General features: G+C 28.6%; 1 long non-coding RNA gene across 1 annotated transcript; it reads left to right on the top strand.

Annotated features, from left to right (window-relative positions):
• The first annotated feature begins 203 nt into the window (after positions 1–203).
• On the top strand, positions 204–5,647 carry LOC103867915. Its single transcript, XR_001958515.2, has 2 exons — positions 204–4,947; positions 5,346–5,647. It is a non-coding gene; the product is annotated as an uncharacterized LOC103867915 (long non-coding RNA).
• Positions 5,648–12,889: the final 7,242 nt, after the last annotated feature.

The raw sequence follows: 12,889 nt of genomic DNA, 5'->3' as shown, positions 1-12,889 counted from the left end.
TTTATATTCGGTTTGGTTCATATTCAATTCGGTTTGTATTTCGGTTCGGTTCGGTTCAGTTTAATCGGATTTTTCTTAGTTTATTTATTGTACAAGAAATTATGTTTTAATACATAAATGTATGGTTGTCATGAAATAATCATGTTGGTCATAATAAAAAATTAAGTATGTAAATTAAATTTAATATAAAACCAAAATAAAAACCTTTTAAAATGTTACAAATATAGTTTATAACTTTATAAGAATTCAATCAAACCAAAATTAACTAAATAAAAAAAAAAAACAATATTTTTGTCTCTTAAGAATTAAAAAAAGCATGTAATAAGTCATCTTCCATGTGATATCATCAAAAAAAGCTGCAACGAATCAATAATTAGTATATGTTATATATATACTATACGAGTATTTATCTATATTTTTACTATAACTCTACACCCATGATTCCATATTGTTCTTTTCACTAACAAAAATTGAAAACAGAACACGTCTTTGAGAGAAATACAATAATGGTTACACAAAAGCATGAAACCGTATAATAAATTATATTAGTTTCATGGAAATCAAATTATATTAGGATTTTCTTAGTGTAAAAGAAAATTACGTGGGCTTAATCTTAAGATTTTAATTTACTAATATTTTTAATTTAAATAACTATAAAACACTTCGGTTTATCGGTTCGGTTCGGTTTAAACTGAACTGAACTGAACCGTTCGGGTTGGGAAAATCTTCAACCGAATGATTTGAAATAAACTTTGATTTGGTTCGAATCAGTTTCGGTTCAGTCGGTTCAGTTTGATCGGTTCGGTTCGATTTTTTTGCCCACCCCTAAAAAAAATCCTAAAACATGGGGATAATAAATCAATCAAATTGGTGAAAGTAAAGTAAACAACAAGGCATAACCAAGATACGGATATACAGAAAAATAAGTGAAAGGAACAAATGAGAGATCTCGTGATCCAAGATGATGATTTAATGTCATTTTTCTGACATTATTAGCTTTTGCTTTTATTTCTGCATTAAATCTATCCCGCACCTAACAGCCTAACATTTTTGTTTGTTTTTGCACATTAGTATAAGACAAATTCTCATCTCAAAATTACAATTTCTAGCAACGCATCATATCAAATGCTGCAAGTTCTTTTTTATTTTTGTGTTTTTTGAAGATTTTTTTTCTTTTTGAAAAAGTTTTGTTGAAGCTTTTGAAAGTGATAGTTTTCATCTTTTTCTTTCTAAATTGAAAATTTTCCGCCCCCACCGGCCAAAAGAGGATACCAATTATCAAGAGCGAGAAGAGCAAGATGTTCCAAACAACATTATGACGAGGGGGTATACACGGAAGATGTCCAGAAGAAATAAAAAATGATTAAACTAAAAAAAGTATATTAAATTTTGAGATGGATTGTGCAAATTCTTTGAAAATAACCAAAGATCTAATAGACTAAGTTTCTTTGGATACTTTGGCCAAAAAAAATATCTTTTAGCTTGGAATAAAGATTTTTATTTTTATGATTTTATAATTGATTTAAATTTTTTAGTTTATTTAGAATTTTGTGTAACTTAAATGTTTATACGGATTCTCTATTTATTGAAATGCACACAAAATTATTTATTATTTTGAGTTAATTATAATTTGTCGGTAATAATTGTTCTCTAGAAATAGTTCTACAGACTAAACTAAATTTAAATTAAAATATAAAATCATTATACAACAAAATTAGGTATATAAAAGAGAAATTTAAAACTATTTTTTTTCTAAAAAAAATTCTTAAGCATATAAAATTTAAAGAAAAAGTGGATCCACCAACTTTATATTCACTGATCTATACTATTTATTTATGAAGTGATTTTGCTTATTTGTCATGTTTTCCATGATTTTATGTAATTTTGTTTATTTGTCATGTTTTAAAGGTTTAAACTGAGTCATTAATTTATTAATAATTTTTTAGCTGAGTTAATAATTTATTAATTTAAATAATATAACTATGAAATTTGTAACTAGATATATAATTATTTTGATATTGGTTATGTGTCATGTTTTCCATGGTTTTAGTTAGTTTTTCTTATTTTTCATATTTTTATTAGGTTATAGCTTTTAAAAATCACAACTCTTAAAATAACCTACATCTGTACAAGTGATTTGTAGAGCTAAATATCCACATCAATTTTTGAGCTTTCCATAAAGTTCTACAGCAAAATCTGAAGCCACAGCAAAAAGTCTACATGTTTTTTCTACGGCAAAAAAATTAAAGCTACAATCATTACCAATCGGACCCTAGATATATAATTATTTTGATTTTGTTTATTTGTCATGTTCTCCATGATTTTAGTTAATTTTACTAATTTGTTATGTTTTTATTAGGATTTAGCTAAATTATTAATTTATTATTATTTTTCTCTAAGTCATTAATTTATCAATTTAAATAATATAACTATTTCAAGCTTTGTAATTAGATATATAATTGTTAAATAAATTTTGTAACTTTGACGAGTTAGAACTAATTCTTATTATTTTGTTTTAAAATCATATTTGTTACTGGTAATTTTAAATCATATTTGTTACCAGATGTGGAACATAATCTATTTTTATTGTACTTTATAGTTTAATGATATAAATAATGTTTAAGTGATATTTATCTTAGTCTATGTCGTATTATAGTTATAGTAGTATGTAAATGCTAATACAAAGAATTATGATGCCGCCTTTATCTTAGTACCCACTTTAATAATGTATTATAATAATTTGCCAATTCTATGCCATGATAGTAATATATTCTCATCATACGTTTGATGGGAAATACACACAAAACTTCATCTTTGAATAATATGAAACATTTTCAAATGTTGCCTTTTTGAAAAAAAAACCCCATTTCACTTTTCTTATTAGAGTTATTGAGTCGGCTAAAGATTGCTATAAAATTATAGTAAAAATGTTGATACTTTAGAATCATGAAAAAATCAAAATTTGTTTTAATTGAATTGGTGTTGGTTGATGCCGTTGTAAATATATTAATTTATTTTGTTATTGATTCACATTAATTATATGATTTTTTGTTAGTCACTTATTTGAAATTTAATTTGTAGAGAACTAGGACTCGTGCTTCTATTGACTTGTCTTTTGGTAATTTTTGATATACATTATCTTAAGGGGATTCTTTTATTCTGCATAATTTCATTTTCGTTGATTATATCATAAAATATAACAATTCCTCTGCTTTTAAAGATAAATTTCTATATAACAACCCAAGTCATATTTTGTGATGATTTTCCAAAAGAGTCAACAAATAATGATAATTCAAAGAATTTAAAAAAATATTGGAATGTCAATATGGAAAAGGAATATTTAGTCGGTATATTTTCTATATTTTATTTTGTTTTTATTCATGTGTCTTATTTATGATATGTTTGTTAACGAATTTTTCTTTCTAATGTTTTGTGTTTTAGATATTATTGACGAAATTGTGAATGTTGAACCTTTAAAATATCTCATTGAAGAAGGAAAATATTTAACTACTATTTGTGACACAATGTAAATTTTATTCAAAGTTTAATTTAATTTAACATTGTTATATTTTTATAACATGACACTAATTTAAATTTTTTTAATATTTAGCAATACATGTTTAACATGCACATTGGGTCTTGATATGCAAGTATCAGATTTCTTTAAAATGATCATGAAAATCAATGTGGTATGTATTATTGAGTTTTATTCAAGTTATCTACATAGTTCTGTGGCCAAGAACATGTACTAATAAAATAAAGATTTTTTTTCAGATTGAGTGTGTTTGCACTTAAACCATTTTTTTAAATTAGACTCTTTAATATTAAAAAAATTATGTTAAATTAAGATTCAATTTCTAAATAGAAGAATCATCTATAAACAATACATAAAAAAATTTCACACAATAAACAATTGAGATTTGGTTAAAAATACCAAAAACACACAAAAGAAATAATATTTATATCTAATTAAATACATTAGCATAAATATAAAAATAATATTCTCTCCGTTACAAAATGATACATGTTTTAGCTTTTTCACACGGATTAATAAAATATACTTCCTTATGTTTCATAATAAGTGTCATTTTAACATTTTTGTTGTCATAAAAAACGTCACTTTACAATTCCAAAGAAAATTATACTTGTTTTCACCTGAAAATTATTAAAAAACTGCATTGATTTTATAAATATAATTTTATTTATCTCAAATACTATTGGCCAGAGAGGTATAATTAATAACAACTTACATATATTCCGTCACTTTCTTAATTTGTATGAAAAATATCATAATAACACTTATTTAGAAACAGAGGGAGTATTAAATTTCAATATTAATTGCATAATTTTTTGTGATTGTCTATTTCCTATAATTTTAAACCAATAAAAATTTAGAAAATACAATTAGTTTACAATTAGTCATTATTAGTTGTTAAAAAAGTGCATTGGAAATTAAAAAAATCTATCATTTTGAAATTTTTTTTTTTTAAATATGTATCTTTTTGAAAGAGATAGAGTATTAAAATAAAATTATTAAAAAATATATATTAGCTCGCTTTGCTTCGCACAAAGCTAGCCCACACCTGGTAAAAAAATGATTAAAAGGGGAAGAAACAAAAAAGGAGAGCTTAAAAGGACTTATTGAATCGACAAGTCCCGATCGTGAGTTAAGAGATAGGCTTGAAGATATGCGAGGCATTTATGACGCGTGGATAACACGTTTCCATCAGTCGATCACACAGTCATACTCTTTTTGTCAAGGCAATATGAATCCTTCTGTTTTTTGATTAAACATGAGAAGTGTCCAGGCCGAAGCCCAGCTAATTATATTCATGTGGATTGGTCCATCGTGGTCGTCTAATAGTTTTTACTTCTGTTTCGTAGGTGTTTTCTTTAAGGTGGTGTGGTCTTTTCCATCTTCAAGCTTGTGTTTCTCGCACTTATGCGGTGATTTGCTCTACTTTGTTTGGTTTGGAGTTACTGTGTTATTTAAGCTTCGCCTCTCTTCCCTAGTTGTTTCAGTTTGGTTTCGGCATGCTTCCCTCCTAGATGATGCCATAGAAAGTCGTCTTTTTAAAGATGTTCCAAAGGCTTCTCCTGTTTTTTCTCGGTTACAGATCCAGTATCAATAATCTCAGGTTTGCAGTAATCAGTAAGGGTCTTGAGTTAGTGGGCTTTGGTGCGCTTACCCTTTTGTTGGGGATCGTTGATCCTTAAGTTCTTTTGGCATCGTAATTCCTGATTTATTTCTCCTATGAACTTAATAATGTCTTGGGTTCATTAAGCAATCGGTGCGAATTAGATTGGATGACACTCATGGCTTTGCTGGCTTAATGACATGCTAGGACAAGGGAGCAGTGAGAAGTTCGATGTTATTTTTATGCGTACGTGGTTTGATGCGGGTTTGTAATCTCGTGTGTGATTTGATTCTTAGCCTGCTTGACCTATCCTTTTCGGTTTGTTTTTACTGTTTTTATCATGTCTCCCACGGGATATGGTCTCTAAGGACTTTAATGTAGTCCGTTGGCGTAGAATCGAACCTATGTATCCAGGGTCGGCTCAAGAAAATTATGGGCCCTTGGACAAAATAGTTTTTCAAAAAAAAAAATTTACATATACTTTATGGATAACATAAAAATTTTGGGTTTTTTTTTAATTTTTTTTTTAAATCATGCCCCATTTGAACACTAATTATGTAATCTCGTGTGTGATTTGATTCTTAGCCTGCTTGACCTATCCTTTTCGGTTTGTTTTTACTGTTTTTATCATGTCTCCCACGGGCTATGGTCTCTAAGGACTTTAATGTAGTCCGTTGGCGTAGAATCGAACCTATGTATCCAGGGTCGGCTCAAGAAAATTATGGGCCCTTGGACAAAATAGTTTTTCAAAAAAAAAAATTTACATATACTTTATGGATAACATAAAAATTTTGGGTTTTTTTTTAATTTTTTTTTTAAATCATGCCCCATTTGAACACTAATTATGTAAAAAAAAAATTGGGCCCTGGGTCCAACCCCCCCCCCCCCCCCCCCCCCCCCTTCTCCTATGCTTCAGCCAGCCCTGTATGTATCCTAACAATATCTTTCATCCTGTTTATGCAAATAGCATTTCGAGGAAAAAGATAAATTATTGAATAAAGATTTAACTATTCGAAAAATAAAATTCGTAAATAAAATTTGAAACTATTCGAAAAATTATATTCGTAATTAAGTGAATTAAATGATGGTTTGTAAAAAGTTATATTTTAACAAAGTGGTGTTGACCTGGTTGCTAAATGGGTTCCACTTAGAACTTCCGATATGGATTTGATTCGTGCAATTTAGATGGATTACTCGTATATACGGATGCAAAACTTTGTAGGATTAATTAGTTAGTCTTTGGATTTAGAAAACATTTAGAATCCCACGGTTATAAAAAAAGGGATATATTTTTTAGCAAAGTTTATTTGAGAACCTCATACTCAGATTTAACTATGTAGTTGGTATAGCGTCAACAATACCCATCATTTTGAACGTAGAAAATATGCTAAACTTTTAGAGTTAAATCAATCCAATGGGATTACAGTTTTTTCAGAGCATATGTAAATTATGAAATCTACAATTATTAAAAATAATATTCTTGTAACTGTATACGAAAATAATAATATACTAGATCTTGACCAACGCAACCATATGGTATAGTCGCTACGAGACGGAAGCTTGAAACGGTGAAGTACGGTAACGACCTTGTGTAGCGGGTTGGAGAGACCGCTAATATTGGAGCACCTTCTGCAGCAGCCACCCATAGCAACATTGAGTAGTCGCTATGGAATCAAGATTTCTGAAGCACCTAAGTGTCGTAGCGGCCACCATTGTACTGGCCAAGACAAGTCGCTACGGCCTTATCAGGTTACTACAAACGAAAAGACCTAACTTTTTATGGGTCAATCTAGGTTTGTTGGGTTGATCCAGCTCGTTTTTTAGGCTTCTATAAATACTTTTTAGACCAAAATTTAGACTTGTCTTGTTATCTATGAAATCAATTTTGGAGTAAAAGATTCAATCTTGATCTATATCTTTTTGTGTTTGCTTAATTGCTTTGATCATTAATCATGTTTAGTTTTAAATCAACCAATGACTTAATGTCTATCATAATAATGAGTGAGTAGTCATTTTTGGATTCATGGATTATGATGATTATGATGATAAAATGAAGATCTAGAGTGTTTAGATTAATTTATTTCCTTGCTTGTTGAGTGATCTTAATGCTAGTCTAGAGTTGACCTCTTTAGATTAGAACTCTAGATATTTCATTGTCCGGAAGGTGTTCGATGAAATGTCTAAACCAACTCAAACTTGCTCTTTGCTGGCTTAACCAAAGACATTTGATGTAAGGAGAGCTTAGATAGTTAATAAACTCACTTTTAATGATCACTTGAATGACACATACCAAAGTCATTTGATGTTGGATTAATAAGAGTAAATGAGCATTTTTCTTGACAAAGAACTTGTTTAGTCTTGTTGGCTAGATTTAAGAGAATATCTTGATTGATACCTTGTCATTCTAGATTAGAATTTAATCATTTTTAGTCAAATTCATAGACCCATCAGTTCTTCTTTATCCTATTGTTTGAAAGTTAGTTAATTTATTGCTTAGAGTCTTGTTAGTTAAATCATATCTATACTATTAAAGCAGGATCCTATTGTCATAATTACCTTAGCCTACCCTTTCCTTCACTAACATTGCATGTTTCATTAAGGGCAATTAAGTAATATTAATAACAAATCTATATTGGGTCATTATTTTTGGATCCAGCCCACATCAAATCTCTCTTGGGCCATTTGGGCCTATTAAAAAATCAGATTCAATTCTCACTTTTTTTTTCCTTTGGGCTATTGAGTCCAAGTTCAAATAATTTTTTTTCAACTATTCTTAATTATTATTTTTTTCTTTTCTTAATATAATTTAAGCATTCATAAAAATAATTAATTTTTCTAATTGAAAAGTATAAATCTTTATTAAAAGTATATAATTTTTTAATTACAATATTAACCCCATAATAAATTTAATTTATCAGAGTTATACCAACTTAATTCATTAAAAAAGTAAAGTTTAATTTTTTAAACATAAATAGTCATTTAAAATGAAATACGATAAATAAAGATAAAAATTTTAAGTCTTTTATAAAATAAAACACAAATATATGAAAATGTGATCCATTTACTAAATATTTGTCAATTGAAAAAAAAAACAAAAATAAATCCGCGCTTTGAAAGCGCGGATCAAAATCTAGTCACTCATTATATTGAGTGCACTTAGATTAAGTATAAACATGTATTCTCTTTGCATTGAAATCACTTAGAATTAGATTGACTCTTAAATACTACATTGATTTGACTTAGGATTTAAATAAAGTCCTTATCAGTTACAAGTGGGCCAAATATGTGACCGACTCTGTCCACGAGTTTAGTGCCCTTTATCTAAATTTGGATGTAGCCTTTCCACATTTTGGAATCGTTAAATTCTGAAGTAAACCATAACATATAAAAACGTCAAACACGAGTATTGTAAATATATATATATATATATATATATTGTGTTTGTGTCTGAATTTACCACATAGACTCCAAAGAGTAACATAACCAGGGTCAGGCCTTAATATAAACTAACAAAGCATGTGCTTCAAGACCGGACATATTATATTTTTATAGGGCCAAGATAACACAAAAAGTTATCTCTCTCTGCTTGTTTTGAATTTTGAATTTTGAAAGCTTTTCTGGAACTGAATTTATCAGATTCGGCTCTGAACACAATTATCAGAATGTAGGGTATTATACAATAGTAGGGAGACGAAGGAGTACCATGTGAAAAAATAACAATAGATATTCTTCGTTCTTGAATTTTTTCTTTCACCCACGAAATTTAGCAACAAATTGAAATTTTCTAAATATTTAACCTAACTCAGTATTTTAAATAAAGCATTTGCTATATATATATATGAAAAATGATTGTAATAATACGACATCACATGGCTAAACGTCTGAACAAAAACAATGTATTAAAATTATATGAATTATATGTATAACATGACATTTTTGTTTCCTAAAAGAACCAAAAATATCTTTTCACATTAGGTCGACAAAATATCAAGTTGATTAATTGGCCTTATAGAAGGAGTCAATACCGTTTACAACACTTGTTTCTAAACAGCCCCACACAGGATACTCCCTCAAAAACTTAAATCTAGGAATGGTAGAGCGCTAAAAGAGCAACGTTATTAATTGGTTAGAGCATCACTAGTAATGGTTTCTAAAAAATAATTTTTTTGTTTTATTTTTCAATTGCAAAACTAACCTGAGACAACTTACATGGAAGTCGTTTAGGTATAACAAAATATTTATTTTTTAATTTTATACTACACGACTTATGTGTAAGTCGTCCAGGAAAAGTCAAATTTCTGACACAATCCGGTCAAATGCAAAACTAACCGTTTTTCTTAGACGACTTACATGGAAGTCGTCTCGAATGGACGTTAAAAATCAATTGCAAAACTAACCTAAATAGACGACTTCCTAGAAGTCTACCAGACGACCTCCGTGGAAGTCGTCTGCGTCGATATTTAATAAACTTTCATTTTCTCTAAAACTATAAAGACTTTTTAATTTTTTTGTTAATTCATGTATATTAATCAATATTGGGGCTACTGAATGAAATTTATAACTTAATTGTTGATATTTATGAGGTTACCAACATTTAGTAAAGTTTCTAGCTAATTGAAAAGACTTCCGTGGAACTCATCTACATTAGTTTTTGTAAATTTGTTAGGTAACTTTAATTTTCAAAAGTGTTAAGTAACTTTAAGAATATCAAGTAACATGGTTTAATGTATCTTCTCAGATCATAAGATATACTTTTTACTTATGTACCTAATGAAAATGTTCTAGCTTTGAACTTATGTAATATTTTCTTTTGTGAATTTGACTAAGTTTTCTTTAGAATTCATCTCCTTTAGATGAAATCAATTTGATTAATTTTTTGTGTTATTGTGTTTTGCTATTGAAGTTGTATCAATAACTTCAATTATGTCAAATAATACTGGCAAGATAATATTGTGGAAAATGAACATATTTACCAAACTTTTTTATTAATATCTCAAATTTACAAAAAGAGTCACAACTAAAGGAGTACACATGCAAATAACAAAACATACCACAAACAAAACTATTATAGATCATTCGTCTACAAAGACAAGCTTAGACTTCACTTGATATGGAAGAAGACCCCGTCAGAAGACTTCCGGGAAGTCGTCTTGAAGACTTCTTTGAAGTCGTCTGGAAGACTTCTTTGAAGTCGTCTGGAAGACTTCCTGGAAGTCTTCTAACGTATTATATCAAACCCAGATCTGAAAAACCTGTATATTATATCAGAAAAACGTTCAAATGACTTAAAAATAGAGAAAATGAGTGGAAAGTTAGATAGACATACTTTTATAGAACACACAAAGTACATATCCAAATGGAAGATGAGAACCATTTGATTAAAACCTGCAACAAAAAGATAGATTAGTGAGAAAGACATGAGACAAAAATGAAAAATTCATATAAAGTTTAGTGTTTTAAAGTCAAAGAGATTAGAGTGGGTTTGCAGAGTTTTAGTTTGGAAAAAAGGTATGAACTTTATGCAACAGGAGGTTACCAAATGAAGAAAAATCAAACATAAAAACTTACCAAAATGCTCAAATCTATTATGAAAGAGAGACATAGGAGAAGACTCCGTTAGAAGACTTCCTGGAAGTCGTTTGGAATATTTCCTGGAAGTTTTCTAGCCAAGAAGTCTTCCAGATCTGAAAAACCTACATATGCAAATCCAGATCTAAAAAACTTGCATCTCCAAAAACGTTCAAATGGTTCTAAAACTGAGAAAATGAGTGAAATATTAGATAGGTCTACATTTATAGAACACATAAAAATACATATATGAAATTAATAAATATACCTTTAAATGAGTGGAAAATGAGAACCATGTGAAGAAAAACTTGCAAAACAAGATAAACTAGTGAGAAAAACATGAGACAAAAATAATAAATTGATATAAAGTTTTATGTTCATAAATTCAAAGAGATTAGAGAGAGGTTGGAGAGTTGTAGAATGAGGAACATACCATTTTTGTTGCAGTCATTTGAGAGAAATAGAGAAAATGTGTAAATTTTTCTTTATATATGAAGACAAAAATTCCAATAAGGTTAAATATTTTTGATCAGAAGACTTACTAGACGACTTACTTGTAAGTCGCCCAAAAGACTTCAAAATTTTTAGCGGGAAACTAAATTATTTTTAGCGGGAGTTAGAAGACAAAAGTTTTCTAATCGCCAGACGACTTACATGTTTGTCGTCTAGACCCTAAACATAACTTATAAACTAAATTAATTAACTAAACACTTTATAAAATCAAATTTAACTTAAAAGGTGTTTACTATACACAAAAATAATCACATGTAGGTAAAAATTTAATTTTTCTAAAAAACATTTAAACTTTCCAAAATCTAACCCTAAGAATACATACAATACTACAATATATATTGCCAAACCCTAGACCAAAGAATATCATGATTCACTACTTTCACTCATCTATGTTGAAAACAATTCAATTATACTATATCTTAATTTATGTCATTTAAAACTGTTTATAATTACATGATTTTAATTTTTCGCTTATCAAAATATATTTTTACAAAATTTATAAATTATTTTTAAGATCAACTATACCAGACGACTTCCGTGGACGTTGTCCAGAATACTTAACAGAATCTTAGAAGACTCAAGAAGATTTAGTAGGACTATATTCGTAAAAATGAGTTTTGTTTTTTTGTTTGGTTACAAGGGGCTGGCTGTAATTTTACGAGACTTTTTGATTACTTTTGTATTTGATTTAAGTTTAGGTATACTTTTGCAATCAAAATCAAATTTTGAGTTATATTTGGTAAATCCCCAAAAAAATTAAAATAAAATATATTTCTCTGTTCTAAAGTTTCCTAGAATAAAGTTTGTGAGTCACAACCAGAGTTTTATAATGAAAGCAGTGCCATTGTCGGAAATAAAGGAAAATGTTTTATAATGATTCTTATGCCATTTGGAAGCATATTTATCAAATGACTTGTCCTAACCAGAGTTGCAGAAGAAAAAAATGAGATATTATACTAACAGCGTTGTCGCATTGGTATTGTGATGCGCAATGTCTTATCAAGAGTTTCCACTCTTGGTGTCTATGAAGATAAACATCACGACCTTCATGAGTTACATAAATGTTAGAAAGTCTCTTTTTGTCAGCTTAAAGTCGTGACAGTGAATGAGAAGTGAACAAAAGTGGCTTCATATGTGTAAGGTTTCAATAATTTATCCCACAAGAATTAATTTACATAGTGGGTTTTTCTGGTCGCTTGAGTTTGTAGGGGCCAAAATTAAAGAACGTTTGAGGTATTGACACTTCGATTTGGAATAAGGTTTCAAATTGCTTTCTTTCTTTTGAAAACAAAATTAGGATTGCGTTCAAATTTGTTTGTACGTAAAACTTTTATATTTAAGCTATTTATATTAGGATCATATATTTATATGTTTTTTCAAATAGTTGTTTTATTAAATTATGTAATAGTTTACACTAACCCAATTTAGGTATGGAAAATTTTATTACTTTATCATATTATCAATTTATAGCGTGTTGATTTATAGTGTTTCTAATGTACTTGGTTTTACGCAACAAAGATAAAAGAAGTAACAGATCAAAGTGAGTATCAAGCATTTGTACGCAGCAATTTACAAAAATAGTTTTTCTGCGTTATGCATTTTTGTGTCGATTGCATGCATAGTTATTTTTTGTTTTTTGAGAAAGGGCCTGATTAGATGCATAGTTGTAT

This window comes from Brassica rapa, chromosome A05 (genome assembly GCF_000309985.2).
Source record: "Brassica rapa cultivar Chiifu-401-42 chromosome A05, CAAS_Brap_v3.01, whole genome shotgun sequence".
NCBI lineage: Eukaryota > Viridiplantae > Streptophyta > Magnoliopsida > Brassicales > Brassicaceae > Brassica > Brassica rapa.
This window is presented reverse-complemented; position numbering and strand designations above follow the sequence as displayed.